The sequence below is a fragment of the Phoenix dactylifera genome, chromosome 14 (genome assembly GCF_009389715.1).
Source record: "Phoenix dactylifera cultivar Barhee BC4 chromosome 14, palm_55x_up_171113_PBpolish2nd_filt_p, whole genome shotgun sequence".
In the NCBI taxonomy this organism is placed as follows: Eukaryota; Viridiplantae; Streptophyta; class Magnoliopsida; order Arecales; family Arecaceae; genus Phoenix; species Phoenix dactylifera.
Window position 1 is genome coordinate 22,660,177 of NC_052405.1, and position 21,617 is coordinate 22,681,793.

At 38.3% G+C, this 21,617-nt stretch overlaps 1 long non-coding RNA gene across 1 annotated transcript; it reads left to right on the top strand.

Annotated features, from left to right (window-relative positions):
* The first annotated feature begins 11,166 nt into the window (after window positions 1-11,166).
* On the top strand, window positions 11,167-13,812 carry LOC120113101. The gene is made up of 2 exons (XR_005514954.1): window positions 11,167-11,493; window positions 13,448-13,812. It is a non-coding gene; the product is annotated as an uncharacterized LOC120113101 (long non-coding RNA).
* Window positions 13,813-21,617: the final 7,805 nt, after the last annotated feature.

A 21,617-nucleotide genomic window follows, 5' to 3' on the forward strand; every position in this document is an offset into this window, starting at 1 on the left:
CTTTTCGTTTAGTTAGCATGTAAATGTCAATGAAAAAAGAAAAGTTTTAGAAGAAATTATTCTAACATTGCCTGCACCGTGTATGCAGCCAATCATAACTATTGATTTCTGCAGTATCCATCCATAAAGCAGTCTTCTCGGTGCACTTCTAATTATTTGCGGACAGGGCTATGTGATGCACACGGTATAGAATATAATTTCTCAAATTTTGGAAGGGTTTAGTATCAATAGAATAGCCTTTTTATGTGAGATTTTTTGTGCCATCAATGGCGATAATGTATGACTAGCATCATAGTTGGCTATACAATGTGTTCTAATATATATGAGATTTGGCTTGGATTTGTAGCTTCGATCCATTCTCTCACATCTAGGTGACTGATGTCATGTTGGATAATCAAATAGTTCAATTTATGAACAATCTAGTCTAAATGTGTGGATCTTGGGAAAAGTATAATTGTCAATTCCTTGCAAGGCATTTCTAGTTTCCATACTTTCTTATAAATTATTAATGTACAAAGTCTGACTTGGTGGATAGCAGATTGACCTTTGGATTCGGGTTTTGCCAAGAGTAAAATGCAATGACATTTAATTACAACATAAACATTAATATAGCAACAATTTGCCCGATTCGATTAATTGACTTGTTGGTTAGATTGGATTGAATACAAATATTCTTGAACAATTTAATGATGGTTTTCTATATAGTGAGAGGAATATGATTGGACAGCACAACCCTAATTTACTGATAGTTATCCAGCCTTTGGACGATCTTGTATCAATGATATGACCTTCTCACGAGATATTTGTATTGTAGTAGGGCATCAAAGTAGACAAAAATTGGTGTGAAGGTTGTTGGAGTTTTAATTTAAAAAAATTAAAATTTTCTTTCCTCTAACCTTTAGTTGTTTTAAATATTTTAAAATACTCTTTTGTGCGACACCGCTTTTAAAAGCGTTGTGACTTTTTGGAAGAAAATGTTGACTTCCGAAAATATACAGTGTTTCCGAAACATTATATATCTTTGGAACCATCACATCTCTTCGGTCTTCAAATAGAGTCTATAAATAGACTCCTCCAAGATTAATCCTAATCAAAAATCCAATCTCTCTCTTTTTCACTCGGACTCTATTTTTCAAGAATTTATTCCATAAGCAAAGTTCTTCCACTCTTCAACTTTTTACTTTCTATCTTTTTTTATCTTTTTTTTTTCTGGACATCTAAAGGAGTCGGTCGGGTCAAGCCTCCCGAGCGACCGTGCTCGTTCGAGGAGAATCAGATTGAGCCAGGTTGTTGTACCTTGTGGACGAGATCGTTGCGAATCCGTACGTAGGGGACGAATCACATTTTTATGGCAGTATATATTACACGTCTGATTCAGACAAGTTGTTTTCAATTTTCTGAATTTATTTTAGTGAATTATTATTTTATAATACTATTATAAAATAATGATATAGCAATTTTTTGGCAATAATATTTCGAACAGTCTAAGAATGTGATCTTGATTACACTAGAAATTGTTATTTGATCGTTTATCAAATTTAGTTCAATTACATAAGACTAAATTTGGTTTTAATTAAATAGAATATAAAAGTTGTAAAAGTTTTCTTTTTCTCTTTATAAAAATCAATCCTTTTAGAAGGTCGAATTACTCTCAAAATTGTACAAACAGATATTTTGTAACTTTAAAAACTATACAGAATTTTTTTGCAGATTTAAAATATTTGTAGAATTTTTTTACAGCTTTAAAGTATGTGCAAAAATTTTGTGCAGATTAAAAATCTGTGTAGAAAATTACTGCAGCTTTAAAATCCGTGCAATCTACTTTCTGCAATTTTTAATTTTTGTGCAGATTTTTTTGCATCTTTAAAATCTATGCAGAATACTTCTATACTTTTAAAAGCCATGTAGAAATTACTGTTGCTTAAAAAACTACGCATATATTAGCTGCTCTCAAAATATATAATGTTGCTTTGTAAAACGTATAGACAATACAAATTTACATTACTTGTTATATTTTTTTGTATGGTTATTTATTTTTATTAATATTATTACACGTTATTGTATTTATTTCAAAATTCAGAATCTAATTCAAAATTTTACGAATCAAAAAAGTACTAACAAAAAGATGAATCGGAATATCCAAATTCGTCATAAATTTATAAGACAACTCAAAAAAAGTAATATTATTTTTTAAAAATTTATCAAGTCGGAAAAAAACTTGGCAGATCATTTAACTAAGAGTTTATCTTTGGGTGAAGTCCTAGAATCATCGAGGGAGATGGAGCTTAAGCCCACTATTTGGTCAACGATAGTGGATACCCAACCTCTGTGATTAGAGATCCTATGAAGGGGGTTTAATATGGTAGAAACAAAATTGAATGAGTGATCGTGTATGTCACAATACATTTTTGGAAATATATCTCCTCCCATCTATATAATGAGTGCTCTTATTAGCGCGACAAAAATATATATTGTAAAAGTCGAGTTATACTCTTAATAAGTCCAAGATAGAAAATCTGCAGGGTATTAGATCACAAATATCCTTAGAGGACTTATCCATGTGAGAAGTTTCGTATAGGATGCAACTAGGGGTTTGGGTTAATCTTAATAAAATTCTCATGAAAAATCAAGGGACTAAGCGCAAGGTTTTTAAATGGTGCTAACCGCATAAAGATCCAATTGATCCGTACCATGTGTAATAAGTAGATGTCTGAGTCAAAGGACCTAATTCAGAGTCTAATCTACTATGGTTTCTTTAGATAGATACTATCAACACTAAGTAAGGTTCAAGTCTATGGGGACACCTCACTCATTGCATCGTATAAGTTATCAAGATTTCTACTATATGATTTTCAAAAAAAATTAAACCTTTTGTGGGGGATTGTTGGAGTTTTAATTTAAAAAAAATTAATTTTTTTTATCCCCTAACCTTTAGTTGTTTTAAATATTTTAAAATACTTTTTTGTGATTTACCTCTATCAAAAGAGTTATGACTTTTTGGAAGAGAACGTTAGCATTCGAAAAGATATGGTGTTTTCAAAATATTACATATCTTCGGAGCCATCACATTTCTTTGGTCTTTAGATAGAGTCTATAAATAAACTTGTTGCTGAAAATTGGACCCGGGGGCGACCACTTAGCTGAGAAGGAGGAGCTCCGGCGAACACGGGCGGGCGGCGATCCGTCGGCGAGCGGCGTCCTCCGTGGGGGGCCTACAAAAAGCCGGTGGCCGGGGTTTCCGGCGCCGGCCCTCCGATGCTTAAGTCAAAGGGGGGCTTAATTTTGGAGAAGGAGAGGGACCGTATTTCCAAGTTCGAAGCCTCCCTTGGGAGGAAGAAGCCTCCGGCCCCCCTTTTAGAGGGAGAAGCTCCCCTTTTATAGGAAGAGTGGCAGGGTTACCTGTGATGTGACTGGGCGAATTAATGGGTTACCGTCATGATTGGACGTGGGCGTGGAAGTAATGAGTTGCCGTGGATGGCCCGTTTCCATCATGGGAGGAGATGGCGTGCAGCCAGAGCTTGCTTGTGGCGCGCAGTGCAGTACATTCTTGGGAATGATGAGGCGTTGACAGTCGTAGCAGGGTATGGTTCCTGATTAATATGTCGTGGCGTGGCCGGCAAGTAAAGCATGGTGCGGCAAGGCTGCTGCAGGGCATGGCCGCAGCATATAGACGACGAGGTCGGCCTTCTGAGATCAACTCGGCCTTCTGTGCTCGGCTTTCTGAGCTCGGCTCGGCCTTCATGAGCTTGGTCTTCTAAGCTCGGCCTGCATGATGAGCTCGGCCTGCATGATGAGCTCAGGCTTGTTGTCAGATTTGGGTGCTTTAATTGTATGTGTGGGGTGGTCTATTTTTTCCCCCAACACTACCCCCCGACTTCCGAGTTCGAGCTGCTTTTTGGCTCGGACGAAGGAAGTAGTCCAGTCGTCGATCATCCTGTAATATAGCCAAATATATATGGAGATCTGCGTGCTAAGTAGGGTATACCTCTCATGCAGTTGGAGTCAAGTGCTTTAGGTCGACTCAGCAGCCTTCTTTGGCTTGTGGTCGACTCAGCTCTCGAGAACGTCGAGACGACGCGACAGATCTTCCGCGTCGCACTTCTCCCAGCTGACAAGACGAAAATTCAGGCCATGAGCCCTCTTTTTTATGTCAGAGTCGAGCGTCTCACGCCGAGGTCGGCAGCTTTGCTCCTCGACTAACTTTTGTGGACGCTCTTTTGTTCGGGGTCCGCTTTCTAGGGACGCCGGCACAATAGGAGAAATAGTTGCCATTGGAGATCCGTGTGGGCGTTGCTTTGTTGTTATCCACGAACATTTTGGGGGTGCTTTGTTGTCAATCACGAACGTTTTGGGGGGCCGCGAAGGTACTACCCCGTCATCCCGAGGTCGAGGGAGCTCGAGCTCACTGTCGACTCGTCGGGACATCTCGACCTTAGTCGAGGAGGCGCTACGGGAGGCCGCGAAGGTACTTCCCTGTTGTCGATGTCGAGCGCCACGGAGGGCCGCGAAGGTACTACCCCGTCTTCCCGAGGCCGAGGGAGCTTGGGCTCACTGTCGACTCAGCGGGGCATCTCGACCTTAGTCGAGGAGGCGCTACGGGAGGCCGCGAAGGTACTACCCCGTTGTTGGTGTTGAGCGCCACGGAGGGCCGCGAAGGTACTACCCCGTCTTTCCGAAGTGTCGAGGAGTCTGGGCACGCACTGTCGACACTCGAGGCATCTCGACCTTAGTCGAGGAGGCGCTACGGAGGGCCGTGAAGGTACTACCCCGTTGTTGGTGTTAAGCGCCACGGAGGGCCGCGAAGGTACTACCCCATCTTTCCGAGGCCGAGGGAGCTTGGGCTCACTGTCGACTCAGCGGGGCATCTCGACCTTAGTCGAGGAGGCGCTACGGGGGGCCGCGAAGGTACTACCCCGTTGTTGGTGTTGAGCGCCACGGAGGGCCGCGAAGGTACTACCCCGTCTTTCCGAAGTGTCGAGGGGTCTGGGCACGCATTGTCGACACTCGGGGCATCCCGAACTTAGTCGGGGCATCATTGGAGATACATACAGGAGATGGACTTCGTTGGCCATCGTGCGCCCTTATTCGGAGCGGGGCGACGTTGGAGATAGGGATACCCGTAGGTCGTTTTTTGGATTCTCCGACCTGAAAATAGATGAAATATTGAAATTATTTGAAGCCAAAGTGGCGTCCTGTACCTTTTGAAGATATTCTGATGGCTCTCGAGCTTCGAAGTCCCTCAGGACTTGGCTCAGCACCGGCCTTCTTTGGCTCGATTTTCTGGGAGGTGTTCTGCGCTCGGGCTTCTGAGCTCGGCAGCCTGCTGAGCTCGGCTTGCATGAGCTCAGCCTGGATGTGACTGCTGCAGGTCGTGGCTGCAGCATGTGGATAACGAATTCGGCCTTTTGAGCTCGGCTCGGCCTGCATGAGCTCGGCCTGGATGAGACTGCTGCAGGTCGTGGCTGCAGCATGTGGATAACGAGCTCGGCCTTCTGAGCTCGGCTCGGCCTGCATGAGCTCGGCCTGGATGAGACTGCTGTAGGTCGTGGCTGCAGCATGTGGATGACGAGCTCGGCCTTCTGAGCTCGGCTCGGCCTGCATGAGCTCGACCTGGATGAGCTCGGCTCGGCCTGCATGAGCTCGGCCTGGATGAGCTCGGCTCGGCCTTCTGAGCTCAGCTCTCTGACCTCGGCCGGCGCTTCGGTGATGGCGATGCTCTGAAGGAGAGCAACGTCACGAGCGCCATCGTAAGGACTTACACCCATGAGGAGGGAGTACATAACTCTCCTTCTCCAGACCTCAGCTTTTATTTCTCTTTTCCTCCAACTCGTTGATATGAGACTTGGGCTACTACTTCTCATTGGTTGCCCCCACGTACGTCGTTGTAACGGGAGCCATGCCTGATTCGAGATGGCTCGGGAGAGTTTTTTCCTCTGCTTAACATGAACCCGTGGAGGCGGCACAGGAGGAGCCTCCACTTGTTGCAGGCTTTGGGCTGCAATGGCCAACGCTTGGACTTGCTGCACTAGCGCGTCGAAGTGCTCGGGTTGGACTTGTGGAACTTGATCTGCCGGAGGTCTTGGTGGTGGATTCTGGACTGAGCGCCCGGGGCTTGGAGCATGATGCCGGGAGGTATCAGAGACTCCTCTGCTCCTTAGTTTCATGGCCACAACTCGGGCCCTTCCTCTAGCGCCAACTGTTGCTGGAAATTGGACCCGAGGGCGACCACTTAGCTGAGAAGGAGGAGCTCCGGCGAACACTGGCGGGCGGCGATCCGTCGGCGAGCGGCGTCCTCCGTGGGGGGCCTGCAAAAAGCCGATGGCCGGGGTTTCCGGCGCCGGCCCTCCGATGCTTAAGTCAGAGGGGGGCTAAATTTTGGAGAAGGAGAGGGACCGTATTTCCAAGTTCGAAGCCTCCCTTGGGAGGAAGAAGCCTCCGGCCCCCCTTTTAGAGGGAGAAGATCCCCTTTTATAGGGAGAGTGGCAGGGTTACCTGTGATGTGACTGGGCGAATTAATAGGTTACCGTCATGATTGGACGTGGGCGTGGAAGTAATGAGTTGCCGTGGATGGCCCGTTCCCATCATGGGAGAAGATGGCGTGCAGCCAGAGCTTGCTTGTTGCGCGCAGTGCAGTACATTCTTGGGAATGATGAGGCGTTGACAGTCGTAGCAGGGTATGGTTCCTGATTAATATGTCGTGGCGTGGCCGGCAAGTAAAGCATGGTGCGGTAAGGCTGCTGCAGGGCATGGCCGCAGCATATAGACGACGAGGTCGGCCTTCTGTGCTCGGCCTTCTGAGCTCGGCAGCCTTCTGTGCTCGACAGCCTTCTGGTCTCGGCCTGCTGTGCTCGGCCTTCTGTGCTCGGCAGCATGGATGAGCTCGGCAGCCTTCTGAGCTCGGCTCGGCCTTTTGAGCTCGGCTCGGCCTGCATGAGCTCGGTCTTCTGAGCTCGGCAGCAAGGATGAGCTCGGCAGCATTCTGAGCTCGGCTTGCATGAGCTCGGCTCGGCCTTTTGAGCTCGGCTCGGCCTGCATAAGCTCGTTCTTCTGAGCTCGACAGCAAGGATGAGCTCGGCAGCATTCTGAGCTCGGCTTGCATGATGAGCTCGGCTCAGTCTTCTGAGCTCGGCTCGGCCTTCATGAGCTTGATCTTCTGAGCTCGGCCTGCATGATGAGCTCAGGCTTGTTGTCAGATTTGGGTGCTTTAATTGTATGTGTGGGGTGGTCTATTTTTTCCCCCAACAAAACTCTTCTAGAATTAATCCTAATCAAAAATCCAATCTCTTTCTTTCTCACTGGTATTCTGTCTTCCGAAAGTTTCTTCCACAGACAGAGTTTTTTCACTCTTCAACATTTTATTTTCTATATTTTTTTTATTTTTTTATCTTTTCTTCTTTTCTGAACATCTGAAGGAGTCGGTCAGGTCAAACCTCTCCAGTGATCATACTCATTAAAGGAGGAATAGGCTGAGTCGGATTGTTGTACCTTAGGGACATGATCACTGCAAACCCGCACGTAGAGGGCGAATTATGTTTTTAGAGCAGTGTAGATTGCATGCCTCGATCTACGCAAGTTTTTTTCAATCTTTTAAATTTATTTTAGAAAATTAGTTTTATAATATTACTATAAAATAATAATATAGTAATTTTTAGGTAATAATATTTCCAGCATAGATGGTGTATGAGTAATGTCATAGTGGGCTGTACATTGTACTCCTAGAATTTGAGGCTTTTACGTGGACTTGTTACCTTGATCCATTCTCTCACATCTCTCTGCAGGATGTATGGTCGTTGTCATGTTGGTTGATCAACTATTCAATTTATTCACAACCTACTTTATGTATATAAATCTTTTGAAAACTATAGTTGTCGTTTCCTTACAAGACAATTTTGAGAGTCTAGAGACCTCTTGAACTACCTTGTAAATTGGCAATGTACAAAGTATGACTTATTAAGTTGGTTGTTTAACCTTTGAATTCAAGTTTTTTTTGGCAAGACTCGGCTGCAAAGGTACAATTGCAACTTGAATACAAATCCGTCAACATCTTGCCCAATTAGGTCAATTGACTTATTGATGATGTTTTTATATGTTAAAAAAAAAAAAGATTTTGATCCCCTTAATTTTGCTCGTATTACACACCTACCTGCCACTTTAAAAAGTTTTTTAGTTAAATCCTTTACATTACATTTTTATTGCAATGTGATCCCTCCATCCATATCCATTAACTGGGTACTATATATTGCATCATGTAATTATCATGTGTTGACTTAAACATATTTTTAGGACGAAAATATCTTTGGTTATGGGTGGCTCATGACCTCTATTCTATTCTGATCTCCATCTTTCTGTACACAATTATATCTAATTATGATCAACCACTTGCTAGAGAAATTTTGGGAGCTCAAGCATCGTGGGAAGCCTAAGCGACCTAAAAGATAAGTCCTCTCGTACCCATGAGCGCTATTATTAGGGGGCGTTTGGTACGGGGTGATCGTCCCTGGATCAAGAATGATGTGAGTGGAGGTGATGAGATCACCATGTTTGGTTGCACCACGGTGATCCTACATGGCGGTGATCCTAAATCACCTCCACTCCTCAAATCACCGCCCAACCCAGTGATGGAATATCCGTCCTTGAGGTCGGAAATCCAAGATCACCCCAGAACAGTGATCCTGGGTTGAAAGTTAAAGACAAAAATACCCCTCAATTTAGCAGAAAAATTGATATATCAATATAGCATCAATATATTATGTCAATGTTATATATATATAATATTATGTTGATATTATATATTATATTAATGATATATATTATATTATAATATATTACTAATCATATTATTATCATATTATTATTGAAGGATAATTTTAAATTATAGTAGAAATATATTATTATATTTTATATTTATATAATGAAAATATTTAAAATATTACTCTTATTTATCTTATTTTTATAATCAAAATAATTATTAGTATTAAAAAATCTATTATAAGTATAAATAAAAATATCAATTCTATAATAAAAAATAACATATTTTTATAAGATTAATAATTTATAAGAGTAATAAATATATTTTTATAGAATATATTAATAATTAATATATTGATAAATATATTAATATTTTATTATAATATATTTTATATGATTAATAAATATATGATAAGGGCTACTAAAAGTAGAATATGTGACAAAATTATGGAGCTATTATAGGAATTAGCATATTGACTTACATTTTTGATTCATGAGAATTAAAAATACATAAAAAAATTCATCTAAGATATATCAAGGGTATTTGTGGTATTATGTGGTCGGTGATCTTAAATCTCCATACCATACCAAACAAGTTACTCATGAATACTCGGAGATTTTTAATCACTGGACCATGGCCTACCAAACACATTGATCTTAAATCACTGGAGATCAAATCATCCTAGTATTTGGATTATCGGAGATCTTAGATCACCGTGGTGATCCTGTTGGGGTTACCAAACGTCCCCTTAGTGCATTAACCTCACTCTCCACTTTTCTTTGACAAGAAAAACAAAAAGAATGACATGAAATGAGAGATAATAAAAAGAGACGAGGGAGATGGCTGGGATAGATAAGGGGTGAGAACAAAATCGAAGGCTGCTACTCTGCCAAGTCGTATTAGAAGAGAGAGTAATAGCCTGTCTCCTCCACCATCTATTGCTACCATCCCCTCGTTCACCTTTTCTTCTCTTCTTGCTCTTCCTCTACGTTAGAAAAAAAGTAGAATTAGCAATGTGTAGAAGAAGCTGGTCGCCTCAATAGAAGAGAATGTAAAAGGTAAGTAGGAAAGCATATATTTGTGGCCTTTCCTACTCCCTTTTCCCCTTTCTTTCTTGATCAAATTAGAAAAAAGGAGAATTTTTTCAACCCACTCAACTTGATTCTCTTAAAAAACTTTAGAAAAAAAATAAAATTTTTTGATGACAATAGGGTCTAGATCCTCTTTTTTCATTAATCATCATAAACTGAGATATATAGTCTCTAATTATACTAGAGAGGTCCATCCTTATATAATTCAGGTTAGATGCCTCTTCTAGTTCAAACAGAACTCAACTTTTCCAAAATAGACATGATTAATGAGAACAAATATTAAAAATCTAAAATCTTCCAAAAGGTCGATCTCGACTTCTACATTGACTTCTACCTAATTCTTTGTGAATTCGAAGATATATTTGATCAAAATCTTTTCAAAAAAAAAAAAAAAAAGATTGATCGGCCCATTTTTGAGGCCCAAATAATAGAATTTAGACCTAACCGGTCGATGTGCTACATCCTTCAAGGTGCGACACTACATCGTAGATCTCAAAATATTACTTAATTTAGAAAAAAAATTACAATCGAGTATTGTACAACCAATTATAGCCTTTAAAAGCTTAGCATCCGATTTGGTTTCCTGACATGGTGGACCTTACTTCTGAACTCTATTAAATTCTCTCATAGTAGCCAAAATGGTCAACATCGATTCTGATAATTCTCCTAGATCATTTTTTCTAGTTGCTACCTTCCAGTTTGGTAATTTTTTGCCTCCTTAATTAGCTTGGGAAACAAAAAGTTTGTAAGATATCTGGGGCTGATAGAGAACAAGCTAGGGCCCAAGTTGGTGCTGCTATCATTGACTCCTCTAAAACTCTCTCTCTCTCTCTCTCTCTCTCTCTCTCTCTCTCCGAGAGGGAGAGAGAGAGAGGGGTGTGGTAGCGAAAGGTTGTAAGAGGCTGGTTCCTCTTGACTATCGGAGGCAGAGAGAGAGAGAGAGATAGATCTGGTAGTAAAAGGTTGTGAAAGGCTGGTTCCTCTTGACTATCGGAGGCAGAGAGAGAGAGAGATGTGATAGTGAAAGGTTGTGAGAGGCTGGTTCATCTTGACTATCGGAGGCAGAGAGAGAGAGAGAGATAGATGTGGTAGTGAAAGGTTGTGAGAGGCTGGTTCCTTTTGACTATCGGAGGCAGAGAGAGAGAGATGTGGTAGTGAAAGGTTGTGAGAGGCTGGTTCCTCTTGACTATCGAAGGCAGAGAGAGAGAGAGATGTGGTAGTGAAAGGTTGTGAGAGGCTGGTTCCTCTTGACTATCGGAGGCAGAGAGAGAGAGATAGATGTGGTAGTGAAAGGTTGTGAGAGGCTGGTTCCTCTTGACTATCGGAGGCAGAGAGAGAGAGAGATGTGGTAGTGAAAGGTTGTGAGAGGCTGGTTCCTCTTGACTATCGGAGGCAGAGAGAGAGAGAGATGTGGTAGTGAAAGGTTGTAAGAGGCTGGTTCCTCTTGACTATCGAAGGCAGAGAGAGAGAGAGAGATGTGGTAGTGAAAGGTTGTGAGAGGCTGGTTCCTCTTGACTATCAGAGGCATACAAGGGTAGGGAGGCCGTCCACTTTATCATGAAGTTTTTGAGGCGGAGGAGCCTTCAATCAACTCACAGCGACGGGCATTACACAGAGCCCACTGTGGCCATCAATTTCAAGACCATCATCAAGGTGGTACTAATTTATGGAGTTTTTTTATTCTGTTCAATGGAATTGAAGTACTTATTTTTCCATGATTTGGTCTCTCTCTTTGGATGAAAAATCTATTTTTTTATCATTATTTTTTAATTTGCCATTGGTCACCATGGTACGCATCGTCAAATTAGGCCGCTTGCAACATCTCCAATGACATTGAGAGAGATGGAAGCGATATAAATGGAGACCAAGGAATGAGAGGTGCATATGGAAGCGTATATGATGGGTAAAGAGCATTGATAAGAGGAAGGAAATTTTTATTATAATAACCTTCAATGGCATTATAGTGGAGATGGATGGAGGGATCACACATTGCAACAAAAATATAACATCAAAGATTTAATAAAAAATCTTTAAAGTAGAGGGGTGCAAAACTTGGACAAAGTTATGGGGGTCAAAATATAACTTTCCTTATATTAAAAGTATATGTTTGGATAATACAATGTTAGTTTACTAATAATTATCCAGCCTTTGTTAACAGAGGATTATATATATCATTGTTTCTTATGGCTTGTGAATTTGTTAATTTAAATATAATCATCTAGATGTAGGTTTTGACTTTTTTTTCCCCCTCCAAGATAAATCAAAGATGTCCAATTAGGCCCTTAGATAAAATACTCCAAATAATCTATAAATTCACTCTGCTAATGTTGTGGTTTATGCAACTAATCTTTATAATGTGTTAATGCAAGTATACCTAATTTGGTAAAGTACATCTAGATGACCTCCCCAAGTTAGATTATCCAAGGAATTTTCTTGCCACCATAAAGGATGGGGATGAGGCCAAGCCAATCACATTCATAATTAAATTGTGCTAGCTGCATTCCAATGCTTTGATTAGGGCTTTTTGAATATTTATACTCTCAATGAGGATAAAGTAACAAAATGGATGATATGTCCATTTCAGAAGATGTTTGTTCTGAATGTGAGCTCAATTTACTGGCTCCAATATTTGCCGAAAATAAAATGGATAGTACTTGTCCATGTTGATCACCAACCACCAGATGTTGATTCCTCAAACATTCCTTTTCTAAATGCTTTCCTTATAGAGTCTTGTGATCCATGCTCCAATGTAAGAAGCAATTATTTTAGAGTTCACTTAATTCTATTTTATTTCGATATTAAACTTTATGACAAAAAGTTGATAAGCAAAATTTTGTCATGTGAGTAAGTACAAAATAGTAAATGAATATTAATACAAGTATGCTATAATAAAGTTTATATTGTATAACCTAAAGAATGATTTAAAAATATTTTCTTTAAGAATAAAGAAATGATAGGATTTTACAAATCCCATCACAATATATAATTTCATAAAAATGAAGAAATACAAACAAAAGAAATGAAAAGAAAAAAAGTATCTTTATTTCTATTTGGATTGGTTAGGTTAAGGTTACTTAGGCTTAACATATTAAAATGAAGTTAAATTTGAGCTCTTGGTCTAGAATTTCTGTAAACCATATATGTTAGGTCAAAGATATTATGGAATGTATGCACTCAAACAAAAAGAATCAAGCAAAAAGATTTATATCAAGTATGAAAATTAACATATAGTGTAAAATTTATCCTAGAAATCTATGAAATTTAATATCAGCTCTCTTACAATCTTGTACTGATGAATGATGACACAATCTAGCCATAGATTTCAAATTTTCATGTGTGGAAATAATGTTTTTTCACTTGTTTACTTCAGTTTATTATGGATGCACTTGTAGCGACATGTCCATGTCTCTTGGATGTTCTATTGTTAATAGTGGAAGAGTAGTTTTCTCATGTTCCAGTCTTGTATTTAAAATAACTAATGAGTATTTTTGAAGTTACAGTTCTCACAAGAATAATTTTACCTTCTCTTCCAAGTAATAAAAAGTTATTCTATCACTCAGTTTCTTTCAAAGTTTCTCCCTCTTTGTACTTCATTTTGGTGTAACAGGCAGCAGTTGGGTCGTTTGTCAAGCACTACGGCAAATTGATTTTGGTGCCAGAGCCAGGTTTGGCTCAAGATGGGTGCAAGGGCTTGTTTTATAGTTTCATTGCTATAGCTGAGATCCTTCAAAAAATAAAAAGGAAAAAAAAGACCTATGAGTAGTTGTATGGGCTTTGAAGAGTGGGAACATCCTTCCATGAGAACTGTTTCATTAAAGTTTCATATGAGTCTATTTTCAATGGAGAAAATTATTAGTCTTGTAGTATTAGGATTAAGACTTTCTTTTTCATAGCTTCTTTGGAGTCTAATTGAAAATTGTTATGCAAATGCAAAAGTTTTGAAGATACAAGAGAAGGAAATTGAATTGAAGAAGTGTAAAAAGGATACAAGAGCCTTGCTTGTTATTCAACAAGATTTGAATAAATTTATCTTTCCTCGAATTTCAAATGCAACTAAGTTCAAATAATTCTTAAGAGTGTTTTGAAGTGGGAGTTTGATGGTGATAACAAAATAACAATTACAAAACTTCAGCGTTGGGAATTTGAGACTCTGCATAAAAATGTTTTGAAAATATATCTAATTAGCATGTTATAGTTAAGATTTCAGAAGTCCCCTTATGAAATCTAATATCAACAGACCTGTCTTTTTATTTGCTTAAAAACTAATGATTTTTCTTCTAGAATATGAACAAGTAATAGGCTAGGAGAAAGCAATGTGGAGCATGCCTTTCAATTTAAGGTGGAATGTTCGGAACAATCTAAAGGTGATGATGGCAGGAACAAAAAATTACTAAATGAGGACAAGGAAAGGTTGGTTTATTACCGTGGTTGTCGCACAGTAAGAGAACAAGGATCAAGCACATCCAAAAGTCGATGGAGCAAAAATGGTCAAAAGGGAAGCCGAACTGGTGAAAAAGGCAACCAATATTAGAACTACAAGGTGAAATAATGCAACTTTTGCAAGGAGTATGGGCATAGAATCATGTAGCTATGAGACAGTAAAAGAGCAAGGAAATCATGTCAGAGAAAAAGGTGGAAGGTAGCTTGTTTCTTACTCATCTTAATCCCAAACATAGTAACTATTATATGTGGCTTTCTAGATAATGGTTGTCACAACCCATGTCAAGAAGCAATCAGCTCTTGCTTAGCATGGACAAATCCATCATATTGAAAGTGTTGATTTAATCAAACTTGAGTTGCTACAGCAGAGCTCACTAATCAAATGTGCAGAAAGTAACAGAGGCAATATTCTGAAGAGATTTTTCTTATGTCTTTTAGACTTCCTTACAAGACTTCCTTACAAGACAGCAGAGCTTACAAATTTTCTTAAAACATATTGAACAGATCTGGAACATTAAAGAGAGCAGACATGATCATAGAGAAATGAAGAGACACATTGACCATACAACTTGGACTGCATAGGAAAGACAACAGTAATTAAAACAGGTTCTAAGTGCATTAACTTCCAACAAAAAGTGCAGCTTCATGGTGACAAGTAAAGATTGAAGGAAAGGGGACTATTGCTTGGACTAAATCATGTATGAAAATGGTCATTTGTGATATTTTCTTGTGTACTTGGTTAGGCCCATAATTTACTCAACGTAGCACTAATTTGGGAAAGGTTATTCTGTTATTTTGATGATGGCATGTCTAAAATTAGATGCAAAACTTTGATGTGGAGAGTGAAAATAGAATGTTTCTCCCCAAATTTTATAGTCTTGATGAGTGTGCTATAGTTGCTAGTGTCAAGATGAATCTTGGCTTTGGCATTTATAGGTACTTGCATTCCAAATCTTTGAAGTTATTAAACTAGAAACATATGATACATGGTCTTCCTTTTGTGTATGTGTTGAAAAAAATGCATGAATGATGTGTATATGGGAAGCAACATTGGCTGTCATTTAGCATTGGCGAGTCTTTGAGAGCTAAAGTGCCTCTAGGATTTGTTCATGCCGCTATATGCGGACTAATGAACATCTTATTCTGATCAAGAGGAAATATTTTCTCTAAAGGTGTTAGCTTTCCAAGCTGATGAAGTGTCCGGCAGTTATACCAAATGACCTAAAATCAAATTCCATGTTCCTTAGGATATGGGGGTTTAAGAATATTTGGGGGAGGGTTGCCCCATTTAGGTTATTGGGCTCAAACCCTTTCTATTAGAGAGAGAGAGAGAGAGAGTTAGTATTTTCTCTTATTTCTTGATAATTGTACTTGAGTTCTAGATTTATTTTATACTCAAAAATCTAAAGCTTTTGACAAGTTCTAAGAATTCAAAGCCTTTGCAGAAAGTAGGCAAGTAATCCAGATACTCTAAACAAATGGGTGGGAAGTTCTTATCAGATGATTTTGGAGCCTTATTAAGCAAAATATAATCCAAAAGAAGCTGACTATATGACATCCAGAGCAAATTAGTTTGCTGAAAAAAATTAGAATTGTCATCGAAATCACTTGAAGCATGCTGAAAGTGAAGCAACATCCCGATGATTTTCAGGCATAAGCAAAAGCAATGACAATGTTGCTCCACCATATATCTCCTGTAAAAGTGATTCATTATATAATTCCTTACAGAGCTTGGTTTCAAACAAAGGTGAAGGTGAGTGATAAAAGTTTTTGGTTGACATTGATTCTAAAGGGTCTGAAATGTTAGATCATAATGCTATTTGCTGGATATAATAGTGAAAGTACATGTCGGTTGTATAATTCAATTACTAAGAAGTTAATTATACAGCATGCGTTATCTTTATTGAAAACATTTGGAACTAGGTTGACATTGAAAGATAGCAAACTACATTTACAAGGGAAGATGCAGAACTTTCGCATTAAGGTTACCAATGAAATTTCAAACTCCTTCAAGTCCTAGTTTTCTAATCAGAAGTCCAGTTAATAGTTACCCAAGGAATTCTAGCACCCCAACAATTAGTTAAACCATCATCTTACTAGCCCCCCATGTCTTGCATGTGGATCCTCGTGAAATGGACGTCAACTCTCCAAAGAACGCAAAATCTCTTAGAGATCCTTACAAAACTTGCATTTATGTTTTTGTGGTTGCAAAAACAATGTGTTACAAAAAGGTAGCAACAAAATAAAGGAAAAGAAAGGATCGAGTCAGTGAAAAAGGAAATGACAACAATTGAGAGAAACAAGATTAGTTAGTTTCCTTCCTCTCTTGATGGATGAGGCCCAATCGGCCTTCATCAAATGCCGGTCTATCAATGAAAATTTCTTATCGGCTCATGAAATGGTAGCTTACTGTAAGAAATTAAAGCATAGGGACATTCTCTGAAAGCTTAATTTTGAGAAGGACATTCGATGGAGTCAATCGAGAGTTTGCTTTCAAATGGTGAAAGCAGGACTTGTCCTGGCCAAATGGATTTTGTGGACTTGCTTTGTTCTGTTCTCTGCCTTGGCAGCGACATTAGTGGATCAAATGCAAACAAGGGCAGCGGCAAGGTGACCCATTTTTCATACTTATAAAACAAATTTTTCATGATTTACCAAGTCATATTTTTCAGATTACATAACATAACACATAACATATTTTAAAATAATCATAACATTAACATGCCGGACTCGTTTAACTAAATATAAAATAGATATCATAATTAATATTTAATCAAATAATTATCATTTTACCAAAAATTTAGAAAATACACTTTAAAGCATTAGGTTACTTACCTATTATTACTTCAAAATCCGACTTCAGTTAGACAGATCAGGTGCACCTATTTTAATATAATTAAAATATAATAAATTTCATCATCTTTTCAGAAGTCAAGCGAAGTCAAAATTAAACACTAATGGAGAATGACTCCCGGAGGAAGTTCCTAGGGTTTTGGCCAGTATTTGGATCGATCCAGGACTCCCGGAGTCCATCGGAGTTAAGGGAGCCATCGCGTGCAACAGGCACATGTTGGGCTAATCGGGCCTCGTCCATCGGGCAAGCCCACAAGTTGGGCTGCATAGGATCGAGCTGGGCCTGTCCACTCCGGGCCGGCCCACAATCTCTAGACTTTTTTTTCATTTCATTGAGCCAGAAGATTGGGTTGGTCAAGTGGACTAAGCTAGTTAATTGGTCTCACATTCTCACCCCCCCCCCCCCCCAAAAAAATTTCGAGAGTGCCTACTCACAGAATTTTGAATACTTATTGAATTCACAAGACTCATTGAATTCTTTTGATCTTCTTCTAAAAGAAGACTAATATCTCAATATTAGATTAAAATGGCGTAATTCTTTGTCGAAGAAATTAATTGCTCTTGATTAATCTCATGTAGAGTCCATAATCGGATTAACAGATATAGGAGAAAGCTTTAGCATAAAATGTTTTTCGTAATTTATAATCCTCTTTCTTTTTTTAACTTCGTTTGTAATTATCGATCTATCACAAGATTAGATCATAAACAACTCCAATCCACTCTCGTAGAATATTCATCACGGTCGATAGATAACCTCATTTTTTTCAATCAGATAGAGGGTTGATATTAATTGAAGAAGTTCAAGCTTCAGATTTTGGAGAAAAGAGGTATACACCAAACTATTCTGGATTCAAGATCAAAAATCGATGATCTATTAATGCTAGTCTCAAGATGCCAACAATTTCTTTAGCACGATATAAAATTGGAGAACATTCAAGAATCAGAACATTTTTCTTTTGTTTATCAAGAAAATCCTACTATACAAGAAAACAGATCAAGGCTTATGTTACTAAACTTGCCGAATCAAAGAGATAATACTTCTAACCAACTTAGAAAAATAATTCAGACAACTACGTTTTCGCTACGCACTTTAATTCTAAACACCAAAATCCTTTAGATTCAATAATAACTTTTGGTCAAAATACTATTTTATATTATGAACTAAAGAGATCCAAAATTTTAATTTTCAGATAAAGCCTAAAAAGGAACATTTGATTCTTGTCCCCTAATTTACCTCGAGCACATCTATCTAAATTAACCCTCGAGACAATGGATACATTCAAAACCCTCATATAGGCTAGTTACTATAATTCAAAATGAATTGAATCTTAATTCTCTTATCAATTCAACTAGACGATTCTAAGTCAAACTCCTCCAAGTAAAGACAACTAAAAGAATTTTTTTAATGCTCCACCAAATTAGAAGGCTTTAAATCAACACAAATGAATAAAACTGACTCAATCATCTCTCCTAAAGTTTTCTTCATTGAGATCTTTAGTATTTATCAAAAACCTTCTATCGTAACCATGTAAGCCTCTAAAATTGAAATTCTTCATACAAATCTACGTTTCATCAGCAACCTCAACAACATTGACAAAAGACCCTAAATCAACTTATAAATCCAAACTTCGAATTTAAGTTACATATACATCACATAGTCTCCGATAGATATAAATTAGATCTATTATTTGGAGCCAAAGACGATAATTATAATTATTAATGATTCCACCAAGATGAATATTTTACAATCTCCAATAAAATCAATTCTTCAATAAGAAAATAGACCTATTTGCAATATCCCTAAGCATATTCATAATCTACGTGCATGTTTAAACCTCAAAGAATATTCCAATTAAGTATCATAAAAATTCTTTATAGCTCAAATCTTAAACAACTTCTTATGAATAAATCCTAACTTGCCATCAAAATAATTAACTTCGAGCTAGAAGTAATATCACAGTATACCCCCATATCAAAATGAACTACCAAATTAACTAATAAACAAATAATTACATTGTACGATAATATTCTATGATCAATCCTCCTGCAATAAATTTTGGTTAAAATCCAATTAATCATAACCTGAAATATTCATCGAGAGAACTCCCAACTAGCTTATTCATACTTGGCTACCAGCACAATCAATTGACAATCTAGTTAGAATAAGCATCACAAATAGGATTAAGATAAGATAACAAAATTTACCAACAACCAAAGCAAACAAGCATCTATCTCATTCCCTAATTTCTAGCCAACTCTCAAACATTCACACTAACCCTAAGATTCCTAAAAGCTAAGCTCTGACATGATTATTTTTGCCATAATTTATCACGATCACTAGTAATCTTAAACCTAAGCTCAGATACCACTAAATCTGTCACGCCCCGAATCCAAAGTGTAACAGATGTCGTATACCTGTATAGCGGACCATATAAGCATGCAAGGCTACAAATCATATCAAAGCAATAATAATTTCTAAAAATTTATTTAATAAAAAACTTATCCAAATGGTTCTTACAATAGTTCCAAAGTGACATAAGTCAACATTTACTAACATTAACATAAATTAAACAAAATATTTTAACTAGTCTAACTAAAACTTCACTAACTCAAAGTATCACCAAAAGAACTAGCTCACTTTCCAAGTCTCGAGCAATTATGCATCTAGATTTGAAAAATAGAGAAAACATAATATTGAGCTACACTAGCCCAGTAAACAACATAATACCACTAAGTGGGATCAAAGCATGCCAAATAATTAATCAAAAGCACAAAATATTGACTAGAAAAGAAATCATTTCTCAAATAATACATATTTCTTTTTGAGGTATACTATAGTTTTCACAAAAAATACTAGAAATCAAATACCAAAAATCATAAATTAGAAATCAGGCTATGACCATGTAACCCCATGGCATGGATCAGAATATACAAGGTGCCAAAAACTACTATTCTTAATTATCGGTGGTACGGTATTCCAAATACCACTATTTAGTCACCGATAGTGCGATGTCGAAACCAGTTTCTCACAAATTATAAGTCGATAGGGCCAATGAATAATCTCTATTAGTAGGGCCAGATCAGATTATAACTGTGTTGAGAATGCATACTTATAAAATAGATTTTTTATGATTTGGCCAGTCACATTTTTCAAATTGCATAATATAACACATAATATATTGTAAAATAATCATAAATTAACATGTCTGACCCATTTAACTAAGTATAAAGAGATGATATCATAATTAATATTTAATCAAATAATTATTATTTTATCAAAAATTCAAAAAATATACTTTGAAGTAGTAGGTTACTTAGCTCTTATCACTTCAAAATCCCACTTTAGTTAACGGATTAGGTGCACCTATTTTAATAAAATTAAAACATCATAAATTTCATCATTATTCTAGAAGTTCAGCGAAGTCAAAATTAAACACTACTGAAGAACGACCTCACGCCCCCCAAATCAAGTTGGTTAGTTGACAGTGTCCGACTTTCCAGGTCGGTCCAAGCAAAAAGAATTTAATTAGTCAGATGATGATCAAAAGTGGCCAAATTTCAAAAGATCTAGCTGGAGCTGAAGTAATAGGCCGATCTACTGTCCGGATACTGGAGCGGTTCAAGGCCTCCACAATGGAGTTAATTTAGACCCGAACAAAGAGAGGTAGGGTTTCATGCTCAATAAGAATGAAGAAGGATAGGGATGATCGAGCGATAAGTGCCCGACACCCATCAAAGTAAAATTCATCTAATCCCACTCACACTAGGATACAAAGGTTTAGATAGAGATCAGAATGACCAATTCTAACAATATCCGAAAAAGGCCAAGGTGGGTGCTGGCACGCCATCCACCGGCCATAGATCAAGGCCCTTCATAGGGTTGATCCAAAATCACCGAGAGAGGTACCATATTTGGATCCAACATCTCTAAAGAGAAATTCTAGATAGATAGAGAAAGTCTAGTAGAAACAGAAAGTTTTGTAGAGAAAGAAACACAAGGAAGAAAAAACCAAGAGCGAGAGAAGAGAGAAAAAGAGAGAGGAGAGAGAAAGAAGAGAGAGAGGACTCTCTTCTTCTTCTCCAAAATAGAGGAGAGTCATTCTCTCTCTTCTTCTCAGATCAGGGCGGCATGGCCAAGGAAGGTTGGCTCCAGTGGCAGCGGCTTAGGCGGTCTCTCCACCAAGGCATCGCCGGCGACAGTGGTCGCCCGGTGTAAGGAAGAAGAGAGGAAGGGATCAAGAAAAAAGAAAAACATGATCAATCTCAGCCCGAGTCATGGCCGGTTCCACATATTAGCAGGCACATATTCAGGAATCTAGACAGCGGCAAAACCCAGCCTCACCTTGTTGATTCCAAGACTTGCCAGCTCAATTCAAGGCGAAAACATGGCTAGATGACCGAAAACGAAGGCATCTCATAGGAAACTCTCCCCATGAGCATGCAAGGCATCTCATCATGATATCATAATCAAGCAGCAAAAATAA